This window comes from Tenrec ecaudatus, chromosome 7 (genome assembly GCF_050624435.1).
Source record: "Tenrec ecaudatus isolate mTenEca1 chromosome 7, mTenEca1.hap1, whole genome shotgun sequence".
NCBI classification, from domain to species: domain Eukaryota; kingdom Metazoa; phylum Chordata; class Mammalia; order Afrosoricida; family Tenrecidae; genus Tenrec; species Tenrec ecaudatus.
Genome location: NC_134536.1, coordinates 109,820,386 through 109,837,722, shown reverse-complemented (window position 1 = coordinate 109,837,722; position 17,337 = coordinate 109,820,386).

Sequence of the window (17,337 nt, the reverse complement as noted above, 5' to 3'; positions counted from 1 at the left end):
GAAAGAATATGTTTATCTGTATTTTGTTGACTATATAAATGTATTAAACTGTGGGGACCATAACTAATAATGGATAGTATTGTGAAGACAGAGAACTGCAGAACACTTAACTGTGCTTATGAGTAACCTGTAAGTAGATGAAGCGACAGTCATGTAAAAGAACAAGAGAATACTTGGGGGTTAAAATCAAGAAAAATGTGCATCAAGGTTGTATCCTTTTACCACAATCATTTCATCTGTATGCTGAGCAAATATTCTGAAAAGTTGAAATAGATAAAGAAGAATGCAGTATCAGAACTGCAGGAAGAATCATTAGGAACCTGTGTTACGCAAATGATACAACCTTGTTTGCTAAGGGGCCTTAAAGGACACATTTACTGATGGAGATTGAAAGCTAAACTCTTTAGTATGAATTCTACTCCAACAAAAAGCAAACAAATATCCTCACAGCTGGGCCAGTGAGCAACATCCAGTGGAGAAGATTAAAGTCCAGTGTTTAATTTTACTTGGATCCACAATCAACATACAAGGAAGCAGAGAGCAGGAAACCCAAAGACATATTGTACTGGGCAAATCGACTCCAAAAGACTCTTAACACGTGTCAAACAAAAAATATGTCACTCTGAGGACTAAAGTGTGCCTGATCAAAGCCAGGTGTTTTAAATCATCTCATGTACATGCAAAAGCTCAACAATGAATAAGGAATACCAAAGACCTGATATATTTGAATTATGGTGTTAGAAAAACATTGAATATATCACGGAGTGACAGAAGAATGAATAGACCTATCTTGGAGAAAATACAGCCAAATATTCCTTGGTAGTGAGTATGATAAACCTTCATTTCATGGATTTTTCATCAGGGGGCCTGGTCCCGGAGAAAGACTTCATGCTTGGTCAAATAGAGGGTGAACAAAAAGATGAATGCCCTCCACAAGACTGATTGACATAATGACTGCAAGAAGGGGCACAGATAGAGCATTGATTGTGAGCATGGTACAGGGGGCCACTGCTTCTTTCTTTTGTACATGAGTTTGCTATGGATCAGGACCAACTTGTCAGCATCAAACAAAATCAGCATCTTTTATCCAACTCCCAATTTAGAATTGACATGTAATTTACCCATCATACTTACTATCCAGAAATGTTCTCACCCCAATCCTACAACAAAAGCTTTGGACAGTGATCATGATGGCAGCAACAATCCCCAATTATTCCAAATGTACACTGCAACAATAGCAAAAGCTCTGAATGTTTGTTTCCAGGACCTTTTAAAACTGTTAACTACAAAGATGCTGAGAGATTCTCTCATGCCTAAGGTATCCCTAGAAAATTTTGAATTCAGTGATACTTTTCTGGTCAGAATTTTCTCCTCTCCCATCTGCTACTGAATAATGACTAGGTCACTGCACCACATTAGTATTTTTAGATGGCTTATTGATACATGAAACAAGATAACTTGGACACAATATAGAATATGTACTCATCTCCATATCCAGTCTACTTCAATTTGATGCAAATTTTTGAGAGTAAGCAAGAGTACAGCATGAAAGTGGACTTCATGTTTCTAATTGTTAAGAATCATGAATCTTGCTGTTGAGAGGCCTCCAGACTGGTTCTTCAACATTAGCAATTTGCAGCGCACTAGCCCAGCCCCTCCAGCTAGGGTAATAAGCATGGCAGGAAAATCCATCTATTGCTAATTGGGAAAGAAATGTGCCCCTAAATCTTTCCACATTTCTTCGCTTTCTGCAAATCAGGGCTAGTGTACCCAGTAAGAAACATAAGAACAGGGCTACTTGTGTTTGTTTATTAATGAGTAGTGAACCATTTCACATGGGTTTCACCACATAACTAGAAGCAGAATCTTTGATGTGCTTTAAAAAATTGTGAAATCGTTCACTATAGATTAGTGACTGAGCAGGAGGCCATCTGTGTTTATCGTGCATGCAGAGTAATCTGACACTGCTGTAAGTGGAGTGAGGTTTTTGCTTTTACATGCTAATTAAGAAGATAAGGTGGGTAAACGAAAAGAAACAAGGGGAAAACATGTTGTACAACCCATAAAACCAGGCCCACAAATTTAAAGAGAAAACAGATTCTAACAGCATTAACAACCCAGACAGAATAATATGATCATTGTCTTTTTAAAAAATCTGCATAAACATCACACAAAGGGAAATGAGTCTAACGGCAGTTATTTTAGACAATACACCACCGCAGCAAGTTATACATGGTCAACATATAAAGCAATAAGTAAATGGCAAAATCATTCTAGGCTGCTCACATTGTATAATTTATTTATTCTAAAGTGCACTATAAGAATATTAGTACCATCTATCAGTTATCTGTCTGTCTTTCTGTTTGTTCAACAGTGGTGGTTTGTATGTGGTTGTGATGCTGGGAGCTTATTGGTACTTCACATGCTAGTAAAGCCATGCAAACCGAACAAGTTTCAGAATAGCTTCCAGACCAATAACAGACTCTGAAGAAGGAATAGCCTGTCCACTACAGATAATCTTATGAATATTAGTGGAACACTGTCCAATACTAAACACCTCATGAATCGCAGCAAAACACTGTCAGAGACAGTGCCAGAAGATGAGTCCTTAAGTTTGGAAGACTCTCAAACTAGACTAAGAAAGGGTTTCCTCCTTCAAGCAGAGTTTACTATACTGATGTAGATGGAGTGGAGTTTTTAGCAGCTTCAGTTGCTGATGGCGCAGATTCCAAAATGAGAAGAAACACCTGCAAAATATCTATTAGTAATGGGGACTTGGCATGTGTTCTGTATGAATCTCAGAATATCAAAACTCATAAAAATGAAATGAATGCATAAAAATTGATATCCAAGCATCATCAGAAATGCACTGGTGTTAGCCATTTTGAATGAGGCAGTCATATGCGAGGAAGGTTGAATTTAAGAGGTATGACATGGTATTTTTTTGTCCAAAAGGGTACTTCAAGATCTGTCTTCAAATACAACCCTATCTTTGACAGGATAATATCTAGGAACATACAAAGACATCCAGTCAATACAACTATTATTGAAAGTTTACTATCAATCACTAAAGTTAGTGATGAAGAAATTAAAGAATTCTACCAACATTTCTGCCAAGTCTCAAAGTGACAAAATGTGCGATCAATATGCATTGATAATTTTTAGTAAGAGAAATGCAAAAGTTGGAGACAAGAGAAAGAAAATATGGAAATATGGTCACGGTAAAGAAACAAAACAGAATATTGCATAGAATTTTGCAAAACCAACTACTTATTTGTCACAGATATCCTTTTTCAACAACACAAAAGGGGACCATACACATGGACTTCTCCACATGGAATATACAGAAATCAGCTTGTCTCTATCTGTGGGAAGGGATCATGGAGAAACTCAATGTCAGCATCTAACATGAGGCCAGTGGCTGGCTGTGCAACAGACTACTAATTACTCACATTGAGGTTGAGCTGACTAAACTGAAAATAAGCTCCCAGGACCCAAAATACAACCCTTAATCTTATCCCATCTGGATTTTGAGAACATGGGAAGAACAGATTTGCTGCACTTAGCATTAATGACAGAAGAGCTAAGGAGCTGTGGAAAGACATCGAGAACCTCATTAATGAAGAAAGATGAAGGCCTTTAAAAGACAGGAGAGAATGAGGAGATTAAAGTGAATATCACAAGACTCGGAAACTTTTTCTTAATTGTAGTTAGAAGACAAATGGATGGGATGATGAAGTCAAGAGCTGAATCGAAAATTTCATAGAGTGGCTTGAGAAGATAAAGTAAACCATTATAATGAAATGTGTCAAGACCCAGCACTAGAAAGCCAGAAAGGAAGAATACGTAATGAGCACAACATAAACTGAAAGAATTAAGAAAATATCAAGCCCCAAGCTGCAATCTTGAAAGGTTCAATGGACACAATATTGAATGACCCAGGGAGCACCGGAGGAAAAGGCAAAGAATACAGAGTGCACCCGAAAGATCCGGTCGGCACTCAATCATTTCAGGAGGAAGCATCTGCGCAAGAGCGGGTGATACTAAAGGCTGACCGCACTGAAAGCAGGCGTGCAAAACAAGAGTTGATGGAGTAGCGATTGAAATGTTTCCAATAGCTGACGAAGCACTGGAAGCTCTCACTCGTTCTCGCCAGAAAATTTGTAAGACAGCTACTTGACCAACTGACTGGAAGAAATCCAAATCTGCACCCACTCCGAAGAAAGGTGACCCAACAGAATCCTCAAATTGCAGAACAGTATCAGGGATATCATGCGCAAGTAAACGTTTGCAGATCATCCAGCAATGGTTGCAGCACTACATTTACCAGGAGCTGCCAGATGTTCAGGCTTGATTCAGAACAAGGGATACCATTGCTGATGTCAGATGGATCTTGTATCACAGAGAATGCCAGAAAGATGCTTGCTTGTGGTTCATTGACTATATGAAAGCATTGGACTGTGTGGGTCATATCAAACTATGATGCATAGTCTTGAATTGAATGGGGATCCCAGTATGCTCCACTGTGCTCCTGCAGAACTTGGGCATGGACCAAAAGACAGTCGTGTGAGCAGAACAAGGAATACCACATGGTTTAGAATCAGAAAAGGTGTGCAGCAGGGTTGTATCCTCGCCCCATAATTATTCAATCTGTATGTTGAGCACATAACTGGAGAAACTTGATTATATGATGAAGAATGTGACACTGGGGTTGGAGGAAGACGATATACAGATGACACAACCTTGTTTTCTGCAAGTGAGGGGGACTTGACGCACGCGCAGAAGAAAGGCAGATTGCAGACTTCAGTATGGATAACCACTCCACACACAAAACACCAAAATCCTTACAACTGGATCCTAGTAAGTGGGAAAAACTGGAAGTTTTCCAGGAATTTTCCTTGTGTGGATACACAATGCTCCTGGAAGCAGCTGCTAAGAGAATAAACGATGTACTGCGTCGGGTGCATTCGCTGCACAGGATCTCTTGAAAGCGCTGCAAACAGGGATGGGACTATGTGGACCACAAGGTGCTCGGCACAAGCCACGCCATTTCAATTGTCTCGCATGTCTGTGAAAACTGGACGTGGAGTAAGATAGACGGGCCAAGAAATGATACATTTGGATTGTGGTGCTGGGAAGACTATTGAAAGGATCATAGTCTTTCCAAAGAATCAATACAGTTGTCTTGCAAGAAGTACAGCCGGGGTGTTTCTCAGAGGCCAGGATGGCAAGAGTGAGTCTCATGTATTTTGGACATGCTGTCAGAAGAGACCAGTCTCATGAGAAGAACATCAGGCTTGGGAAAGTAGAGGGACAGCAAAAAAGAGGAAGAATCTCAAAAAGATGGACGCACCCAGTGGCTCCAATGATGGGTTCAAATATAACAGCAATGAGGATGGTGCAGGACCAAGCAGTGTTTCCTTCCGGTGTACAAAAGGTTTCCAGGTGTGTAAACAACTCACAGGCACCCACTAATAGCAAAGCTCCCCGAGCACTGCCATGGTGTTATTTTGGACTTAAAGCTACCCCAGAGGACAGAGTAGAGCTTTCTCTTTGAGTTCTTAGGCTATAAATCTTCACCGGGAAAAGAAAGCCTCCGGTTTCTCCAGTTTAGCTGCTGGTGGAGTTGAATCTCTGAACTTGTGGTCAGTAGCCCAGGCCATGTATACCAACAGGGTCCCTAAAATTACTAGGAAAGTCATTTAGTCCTGATTTTTCTGTTTCAAGAATCATTCTTCCATGGTCAGGTATTATAGAAACATTCTGAAAACTAATCGCTCAGCCAATTAGCAGACTGACTCTTCAACCCCCCGCCTCACTGTTTCTGGAATGAAATTCGAATAAACTCCCCCTTTGCAGATACAAAAATATCGTTCTCATATCTCGTTTTCCTATCTGAAACAAATCCAAATAAAATATCACAGAATATATTTTAACATGATGTCTAGATTTTATTACTTAACCTACATATGGAAAGTCTGCATATGTTCCTCAATATTATTCTCTAATTTTTCCCCCTTAATAAGTGAAGCCTCAAGGTCACTGAGGCACTTCATCAAGAGAGTAAAGATTTCCTCAAGTATGCTAATTTGATTACGTTCTCGCCAAGGGGAAGGAAACAAGATCGGGAATTCGAGGGGTCTCTCTTACAGAGAGAATACTGCAAACGGTGTTTATAAGACATTCTAGCTCTCCTTTCCCCATCTTATTTCCAGTCTTGTTGGAATGCAGCAAGCATCTGGCTGTTCTGCTAACAATCTAAAACCCAAAGTGGAAGCAACATGAGGCTCATGCAAGAAAAAAAAAAGCAGTTGCCACACATGGCAACTCGGTGTGTGTCAGAGTAGAGCTGCTCTTTGTAGGGCTTTAAATGACTGATTTTCTTTCACAGAAACCCCATTTTAGCGGAGATCATACAACTCTTATCACAATGCACCCATCCATCCATTGTGTCAGGCACATTTTTACATTTGTTACCCTCATCACCTTCAGAACATTTTCTTTCTACTTGAGCTCTGGGTATCAGCTTCTCATTTTCCCCTTCCCTCCCCCACCTTTCCTCACTCATGAACCCTTGATAATTTATAAATCATTATTATTTTTCATGTGTTACACTGACCAATGTCTCCCTTCACCCACTTCTCTGTTGAGGGAATGGGGTTATAGTTAGACCATTGTGATCGGTTCCCCCTATCTCCCTTCACCTTTACCTTCCCCTCCTGGTACGGCTATTCTCATTATTGGTCCTGAGGGGTTTATATGTCCTGAATTCACTGTGTTTCCAGCTCTTATCTGTACCCGTGTACATGCGTTGGTCTAGCCAGATTTGCAAGGCAGAATTGAGGTCATGATAGTGGGGGGGAAGGGGAAGCATTAAAGAACTAGAGGAAAGTTGTATGATTCATAGTTACTACACTGCACCCTGACTGGCTTATCTCCTACCCATGATCCTTCTGTAAGGGGGGGTCCAGTTGCCTACAGATGGGCTGTGGGTCTCCACTCCGCACTCCCCCTCATTCACAATGGTATACTTTTTTGTTCTGGGTCTTTGATCCCTGGTCCCTGATCCTATCGACACCTCATGATCACACAGGCTCGTGTGCTTCTTCCATGATGGCTTTGTTGTTTCTAAACAACTGAAGTCCCAGGGATAGATGGCATACTTGCTTTGAGGTGCATCGGTGTAGACTTGAGCCTCCAAACTTGTAGGCGAGCATTTTGTACCTGCCAACGCACTACAATGAGAATAAACCTTGTTGCCAATTAACAGCAAGGACAACATAGCCATAGAGGACAGAGTGGAACCGTCCCATGACTTTTAAAGCCTTACATTTTTATGGAAGTAGACAACACACCATTTTCTTCCATGTTGTTGGGTGAATTTGAACTGCTGATCTTTTTGTTAGAAGTAGAAAATGATGAGGGCAAAGAATGTACAGACGTGCTTTATACAACTGATGTATGTATATGTATGGATTGTGGTAAGAGTTGCATGAGCCCCTAATAAAATGTAAAAAAAAAAGAAGTCTAGTGCTTAACCACTGTCCCCCCCCAATGAGGATACCAAAGGCATGCACACACTCAGTGCCATCAGTGATTTTGACTCAGTGTCCCGATGGACAGAGAGAACCATCTCTGGGGGTTTCCAATGCTGTAAGGCCTTATTGGAGCAGCAACCCGCATGTTTCTATCGAGTGTTAAATTAGAGAAAGCTGCCCTGCTGGCCGGCGCCTGCGTATGTTGATAGTTAAATAGACTTCTCCAGCTCATTCTGGCTGCAAGCTTTCATTTTCCCCTTAGATCATCTTAACTGGATTCAGCACTTTGATACCAAATAATTATTATAATTTTATGGCAATTGCAATGTAATTTTATAAAAAAAGAGATGAATATCTGCATTTAAAATGGAAATGAATGTACTGTTGGAATATTGAACAGACACCCATCACGATTAAGAAAGCTATGATTCTTTGTGATACTTAGTTTTAGTACCTATTACCTTCTCTTTATTCAATTCTTCATAGCAAGATATAATTGTATTCAAGTCATGATTATAAATCTAACCATTATAAAACTTTAGCAATATCTTATCAGTGTCTTTAAGAACTTTGTTTTTATCTTTTAATAATTTTTGTATTATTATTTAACTGATTTGTGATAAGGTATATAAGATTAGAAAGTAGCGATCTATTTTATTTGTTGTGCTTGATTTTGTTCATTTTCTGGGACTTTCCAGCATTCTAAACTCATCGTCTTATAAAGATCAATTTTCCTAGATTTATGCAGCATAGCTCTGTGTCCATTAACTTTGTAAGAATCTAGTAAATTCTCTTGATCTGTTTTATACAAGGCTGTTTTTCAGCACCAGATAGTTTTCTTCTCAAAGCCATTTGGCTCCTCACAAAATACACACATACTAAGATCCAGAGGAGAGAGAGGGTCACTGTTGCAGTGATACCAAGAGCCTAACTTCTGGAGACAGACTGTCTGGGTTCAAACTTGAGCTTACTCATTGCAGAACTAGGAATACTCCCGTCAACTCAGATCTCTCTTAGCTGTAAACTAATGAGAATAAATATGAGTGCAAACGGTGGGTTACTGCGATAATAAGTAATTGTGTATTATTTACAAAGAATCTGGCACTGGCTAAATTGCTCAATCAATCTGAACCATAATCATCTAGCGCCTTCTCTGTTTTTCCTCCTCATTTGGGGGACATTTCTAAGTTTTTTTTCTATAGATCTGATTTTTGTCAGTCACTAACTTACTTCAGAAAATCCAATGTGCATTTTACTCAAACTTCTGCAATTTAGGTTTTATTGCAATCCCGTCTGATCTCACCAAGATCCCTTTTCATCTCAGCTTATTGACCTACCTCATCATCTTGTCCTTTTAAGCCAGTCTATTCTTTCCTTAGGATATTATTGTCTTATTTCTTATTTTTGAATTTGATTTAATATGACATTTAAAACATCTGGATCCTTTAGTACCTCTGTTTTAGAAGTATGCTATTCTCCCTTGCTTTTTAGTCAATTTTTCGTAAAAATTCAAAATAATGTTCTAATTTTTTCCATGCAAATAAAGAAAGTCATGGCTACAAACCATAATTAATATTTTCTATTCAACAGTGTATGGTAATTTCCTTTAACACTGACTATTGTCTTTAGACATGTTGGTTTCTTATCAAAGGTACTGTGATAGCTAGAGCTATCAGCTCAATGCTGAGGGGCTATAAACTGACTTGAATTTTGGCTCTAGGAAGAGCAAGATTACATCTTTTATGAAAAAAAATAAGAAGATACTGGGGAGGTGATTCTGACTCCTGGCATTCTGTGAGGGTATGCCAGGCTTTGGGGGAACATGATTAAAACTGAAATCTCAAATATGCATACCCTTTCACAAATGTTTTGATTTGGAGAACTGTATTTACCCAAGTATATATTATCCTTCCATTCTACATCTGTGTATTTTAATGTGATTTATAATTCATAGCTAAATATTAAGAACTGGTATAGATACATTAGATAAGCATTCAGTATTCTAGTGAGCTAAAAAACAAAACAAAAACACCAGAGCCTGTAAGGGAAATGGAAAAGTGATTTCGTTTTCAGATTCATAGGAAATTTTAAGGCCCTGGACTATTTATTAGTTGTTTATGCCATGATTAAATCACTCCCAAACAATCAATATTTATTTAGCTCACTATTCTGGAGGTTGACACTCTGGACTCAACTGAAGTTCTTGTTTTGCCTAGACTTAGTCAGGTTCTTCATTTAGCTCCTGTTTCTGCTGAGGTTCAAATAACACAATATGGTGGCAGCCAGAGAAACTCATTTCTATTCCATGTTTGTCTCATTGGACTAAAGATTGCCAGGAGGTTGATTCCAACTCATGGCGACCTCATGTGTGTCAGAGTGGCATTATGTTTCATAATGTCTTCAAGGGAAGTTTTCAGAATGTATCATGAGTCTTGCTGCCAAGACGCCTCTAGGTGGATTAGGATTTCCAAAATTTTGGCTAGCAACAGAGCATTCTAACATTTGCACCACTTAGAGACTCCAGTCGAGCAGGTGCTTTTGCACATGGTAGTCAGAAACAAAACAAAAACAAAATCAAGAGAATATCAATCCTCCTGAAAGTCTGGGCTCTGACATTTCACAGCATCTCTTCTGTTAATGCAATGGATAAAAGCAACTCAAAGGGCCCCACTAGTTAAAATATGTGGGAACCAGAATTTGCTTCCCCATGAGAAGAGCTATAAAGTCACATTACCAATGGCATGGATTCAGGTAGAAAGGAGAAATCTGAGGATTTTTTAAAACTCATCTATCACAATGGCAAAGTCAGGGAATATTTTTAAACGTTTTATTGTTGCATATAAAAATACTTGATTTTTTTTCTCAGCCCAGGTTTATCACTTCTAGAAGTATTTATGTTTGTCCAAAAGCAAATAATGCTACCGTTATTTTGATTTTTATTAGTCTGTATTATCTTAAAATTTTTTAAAGGATTATTTATTTAAGAGGTGATAGGCACATGCCATATGAAATCACATGTAAAAAACGCCAATGTACATTATTCTTCATGTATAGATATTCTGTTATAGAAGTCTGTTTTTCACAACAAATTGAAAGTTAATTAGGAAAGATTAGGAATGTTCTGGTCAAACTATTAAATATAGTTTTGCTCAAACTTGCATAAATGTGACTTAATAATTTAATCATTTAACCTGAGGCTGAGATAGCTAAACTTTTAATCATGGTGCTATGTCCCCTTAAGAAACTGAACTTGATCTCCATGATTCCTGAACATCTTTAAGAGAAAAATTTCTAAAACATGATGTGGACTCATCAAATGTCATCAGAAGAAAATAATCAAATAAACAAAAAGGCAATAACATTGGAGTAGTCATATCTGAAGACATTTAATTACCAGTATGACTTTTGCTAAGGTAATTAACCTCTCTGACAATGTTTCCATATTTGAAAATGATTTTCTAAGAAGTAATGGAAGTTGTATACAAAGTGATTATTAGTCTCTATAGTAAATGTTCACCAACAACTCCTCTTTTCTAAGTGTTGCCTTTACTAAGACTTTTTGGAATCAGTACAATTATAAGCTCTCAAATGATATCCATACTCTTAATATTTTGCCTTCCACACCCTCTATCAGTTGCTTTTATTATCATCCGTCAGTTATGAGTAGGCACAACTGTTAGATTTAGGCACTCATAACAACAGGAATATATCTTTTCCAAAATATATAATTAGTAGATAATTATAACAGCCTAACTTAATTTATGATGGGCACATTTTATGGGGCAATTTTTAAAATTATAAATCTAACATGTTTGTCAATATAAAAATTTTAGCAGCATTTCCATAGTTTCAGGCTCTGACCTCTGTTATTCTCAGCCCCCTGTCCCACCGCATCTGAAAAGACGAGCATCTGAGATTCTCAGCTTCAGAAAGACCTCAAGGAAACCCTCCAATCCAGTGTATTCTCCAGCATCTCAGGCCCTCACCCCAGGGGAGTTTCCCAGACGGCAGAGCCTATTCCACAGTCTCATCCCTGGCTTTCGTGTTGCAGACAAGCCTTCTGCTCCACACGCTGTAGGCGCAGATGGGATGGACCTTTAGCTGGACAAGATCTGTTGTGTTTCATCTGCCCCTAGAATCTGCAGCACCCCCACCTGGTGGGCGGTGGGGGTTGCGCTGGTCGGATGAACACTTTGTAATAAAATGTTCCTCTGATTCTCTTTCTAATACAAAAATACTTTAAAATAACACATCCCTACAGAGTCTTCTTATACACAGACACATTCATTATTGACATCCCATACTGGAATTTATATTTCAAGATGTTCAAATGAACTGTACTGCTATCCCACATACACAAGGGGAAATGCTATGATAGTAGTTTATTCTCATTATCCATTTGATTCTCGGAAACAAAAATGGATAAAATTATCAAAGTAGCAACTATATTTATTTCTAAAGTAGAGGCAATAAAAGGTTAATAGCATGAGATCTGTATGACAATATGTATGTGGCTGAGAAAATCTGGAAATATGTTTTGCTGCAATCCTATATTCCGTTGCACTCTCTCTTTCTATTTAGAGGTGTCTACTTTACCCCAAAGGAGCCTTGGTGGTGATGTGGGTTAGGTATTAGCCCTAAATACAATATCATCAGTGGTTCAAACCCATGAGCTTTCCCACTGGAGGGATGAGTCTGCCTACTTCTGTAATGACTTCTATTGTCTCAGAAATCTTAGTGTCACAGTGAGCCACAATCAACTAGACTGGCGGTTATTTTTTGGGGGGTGCGGTGAGGTGGGAGGGGAGTTGAGTTACACTAAAGGAGATGTGGTAGCACAGTGGCTCATTTGTTGACTGCAAACCCACATGACGGCAGTTCAAACGTACCAGTCTCCCAATAGGAGGAAGACAGGGCGATCCTCTTCTGTGAACGCTTACTCTTGGGAATCCCATTGGGAAGTTCTACGGGGTTCTATATGAAGGAGCACAGTGTGCTGGAATGTACACAGTTTCAATGGCTCAATATTTCACCCGACTTGAAAAACAAGGCACTGTAAGTTTTTCACCTTTGCTTTCTGATAAAAGAGTAACAAAATACAATTATGCTAAATAGAAGGATGGCAGGCACACTTTAGCAGGAATGTCATCAAATGTGTAATTCAAAAGTCCTTACATGATGAAGAGAGACGTGTGAGGAAATTGACTAGTAGAGAGAGAATACAACACTGAGATAATCATCTTGCATGATTGGGTTCAATTTGAAATTCTACCTCTTAAAATTGTAAATGCATAACAACAAAGCACTAAATACTCAATTCGGCTATTAGTGAGCAGGTGCTTAGTTAACATATGATTGACTTCTAATATCAGTATTGATATCTCAGTGTAACCTAAGCCACAGTGATGTAAGTCTGGCGAGAGGTTAAATATCGCTGAAAGGCACAATAATGGAGTTGTTAGTTTTGTAAAGCAAAACAAATCTGAGTAGATAGTGCTTTACCACTCAGCAAAAATGTAACAAAATTTATATTCCTTAGGGTGACACTGTCTTCAGTTCAATGAGTTTGCAGTTCCTTTATTACAAAACACTTTTTCATGAGTGTTACTGAACTGATAGTGATTTCAGATCTTATATTCCAATTTTGCCTTTCTTTTTTTTCCCCTCACAAAAGCCAAGGGAGTTAAAAATCTGATAAAACAGCAGAGTGACACTGCACTTATGCGGGGGTGAGGTTTAAGACAACCTCACTCCTCCAGAACACAGTTGTGATCAGAGAATTAGTGAGCAGGCCTCTGTGCAGTCATGTCATCCATGTCATTCTCTAGGAGCTAACTCAAAGTTCTTAGTCAAACATTAGGGTATTCAGTACGACCCCACCAAATAAGTGAAATACAACGGGTTCGGAGGAGCAGAGCTATGAAGGCAAGGCTAAGGGAGTCATGAGCAGTAAGGCTGTCACCACGTGACACTTGATGGTTGTATAAACAACATTTGTTAATGGGCTGTGTGTTTTGTTGAAGAAAACAAGATAAGATGAAAATGGTCACACTTTGCAGGCTTTAAGTATTCAATATTTAAAAGTAGAATATGCTCTTGGGGCTACTAAAAAGAGGTGCTATCTTATTTACATGGCACATTTAATTCTTTGAGAATCGAAAATAGTTAATCAAATAAAGGTTTTCTATATGCTCTCATAAAATTTATCCTACCTTTTTGTTTTCTGAGGGGAAATGTTGCATGAAATTAACACCTCAATACAACCCTCCATAGAATCAGAAATGCTCTATCATAATATTCATGGTATTTCCTCAAGCCAGTGTCCTATAAGGAAAGTAGTTGTCTTCTGTCGTCCAGATTACTCCTGGCATGAAGGGGATAGTGGGCTCCGTCCTTTCCCTTAATACCAACCAGTTCCTGCCCCTGCTACTTCTCTACCTGTCTTCCTGACCTCGGCAGGCCGTTTCTATCCTGTTTTCTTGGCGATCTTCTCTGTCACCACTATACTTGAACTTTATGTCATCCACACTAGATGTATCCTCTTGACAAAACAAATGGTACAAGAAGACTATCTGCATATTGAAAGAAATACCTTGCCACAGGGAAATCTGCAAATGTTACAAAATGCAAAGCCATAGAAAACTGGAAGTCTGTTTTTCTTAAAATCTCCAGAGGTCTGTCTAATCTCTTTTTTATCATCTCTTGTTGTTTTACGTGCATGTGCAAGGGAATCTGTAGATTTTCTTTTTTTCTCTATCCATTTTGTAATGTTTCAATTCTTCTGAGCTCTAGTATCCTGATGTGCTGTGGACATATTTTCTCTTGAGGTTTTTTATCTTTCATTGACATTGCCTAATGTTTACCCAATATACTGAAATGTAAGATATAACAAACTAATAATAATTTTAAAATTATCAAGGGCTCATTGAGGAGGGCTGAGCCGAGAGGGAGGAGAAAAATGAGGAGCTGATATCAAGGGCTCAAGTAGAAAGCAAATGTTTTGAGAATGATGAGGGAAACAAACGTACAAAAGTGCTTGACACAATGGATAGATGTGTGGATTATAATAAGAATTATATGAGCCTCCAATAAAGTGATTTTTTTTAAAAGAGTGAGTTGGACATGCTTATATAATATCAAGTGATTAAACTCGTAGGATTTTGTGACTTCTTGGTGGGATCAAGTACATTTACACTTACGAAGACATTCTGCTGCCATATGATTGACTGATTTTAGGAAATGAAATCCAGCATATTTCCCTGCAACACTGTTACAACCATTCACTGATCCCTCAAAATCACAATTTTACACACTTGGTCATGATTTTAAATAAATGTGTGTCAGAAATAAAGGTCCCTCTGTTTCCAACTCCAGCTCCCCGCAGTTACCAGAATGCATTTGACCAACCCTGCCTCTCCAAATCCAGTGTGCACCCTCCTTCATCCACTCCAAACAGGCTCTATTGTGTTTATTTCTGATTTCAACTATTTCAAATTTGGTCACATCAAGACTTTTAAAAAAAGTTTTATTTTTATCTTGGAATGGAGCAGACACTTTTTTTTTTTAGTCAGATTTCAAAAAAAATCTTTGTTTAAAACTTCCCTGACTGGTACAGATAGGAACTGGAAACACAGGGAATCGAGGGCAGATGATCCCTTCAGGACCACTGGTGTGAATGGTGATACTGGGAGGGGAGAGGGAGAGTGGGTTGGAAAGAGGGAACCTATTACAAGGGTCTACATGCGACCTCCTCCCTGGGGGATGGACAACAGAAAAGTGGGTGAAGGGAGACGTCGGACAGGGCAAGATATGAGAAAATTATAATTTATAAATTATCAAGGGCTCATTAGGGAGGGGTCAGGGAGGAGGGAGGGGAAACATGAGGAGCTGATGCCAGGGGCTGAAGTGGAGAGCAAATGCTTTGAAAATAATGAGGGCAATGAATGTACAAATGTGCTTTACACAACTGATGTATGTATGGATTGTGAGAAGAGTTGTATGAGCCCTAATAAAATGATTAAACAAATAAGTAAATATAACTTCCCTGACTATTCTTAAGTCTTAGATTGCAATATCCCTAGTTAATGACTAATTACTGCATTGCTTACATTCAGTCATATTGTGCTGTCTGTTCCGGATGCCATCTCAGTGAGAACATGATCATTAACATATCTGGGCCTTTTAAATTTGTGTCGATAAACAATGAAGACCAGTGTATATGATCTCTGATTATTTTTCTTTTCTTAGTTTCTCACCCCTAACCCAGTCTATTGATCTTGCAGAAAGTGCCAAGGGAACTCACGGATTCTCTGGCACCCTGACCAGTAGTGCAAACGTGACCCTCTGAATCAGTGGATAGAACTGCAGTTTCCATAGTTCTCAAAACGTCTTCCCTCAGCTCTGCATTGCTCTTGGAAAAAGTAGAAATATATGTCAATTGGATTGATCTCCATTTGGGTTTACTCCAAATGACGTTGTATATACTTAAAAAAATAACAATTTTATTGGGGGCTCTTAAAGCTCTTATAATAATCCATACATAAATTGTATCAAGCATATTTGTACATATGTTGCTATCATCACATAGATGAATGCTTTCAAGACCGGAATGAAAACAAACAAAACCAATAAAAACAAAATGAAACAGATTACTCCATAACCCTTGAAGAACTATGTAAATAGAGACAGAACACAAATTTTGAGAAGTTAATGACCTACTTCGACCCCTGAGAAATTCATAGAGCAGAGCCCAAACAGCTCTGTCAGCATCAAAGCTTGATCCTTGAGTCTTTGGGAGCCGTTACAATTGATACATCTTTAAATCCCATGTCTAATACCAATAAATGCCTAAGGGAAAAACCATAGTCTCGGAACTAGTCTGCTTACTTGTTCTTTGGAATGCTTAACCTCACTTTGTAGACTAATCATCTTGGTCAAAACTGTTGTATTCTATCAATAACATTATTCACTTTATTTTTTAATCGTTGTATTAGGGGCTCACACAACTCTTATCACAATCCATACATTCATCAATTGTGTAAAGCATATTTGTACAATCATCATCATTCACTTTAAAGTTTAACAGAGACTGCATCTACTTTTTGAATGAAGCAGCACACGATTGATGCTGATCCCTAAATTATATTCTGGTTGAGTTTACATTTACATTTTGTTCTTATTTATATTTAACATATTAAATTTCTGGGTAATAGGATATTAAAGAAAAGTCACTTTTTTGGGGGGCTCATACAAGGTTTATCACAATCCATACATGCATCCAATTTGTCAAGGACATGTGTACATTTGTCGCCATCATCATTCTCAAAACATTTGCTTTCTACTGGAGCCCTATTAGGATATTCATAAGTCTGTACGTTTAGACAACTATATAGACTATTTTAATCTGATTGGGTGGAATTTTCATTCTCAAGTCTCAATTATCTATTGTCTGATATAATTAGAGTGAACTGTAGATACATATTATCATGATTCTTTTCCACATAATTTTATAAAATTACACTACCACTAGATTTTAATGATTGATTACATCTATCTTTTGGCAAAACACTGTCCTTAAAGATATGTTTATGTCCTTGAAATCATAAAACAGAATTGACTTTGTGACTGATATTTTGACTACATGCCTGAAGATGCATTGTTGGTTAAAGACAGATGTTGTTGGGTGATGTCCAGTCCGTTCTGACCCCGAGCAAGCTGTGTACAGCAGGACACACCCGATCCTTCCCCAGCTGAAATTGCTGTAACGCGGGCGCCGCTTTCGCAGCCACCAGGTCAGCCC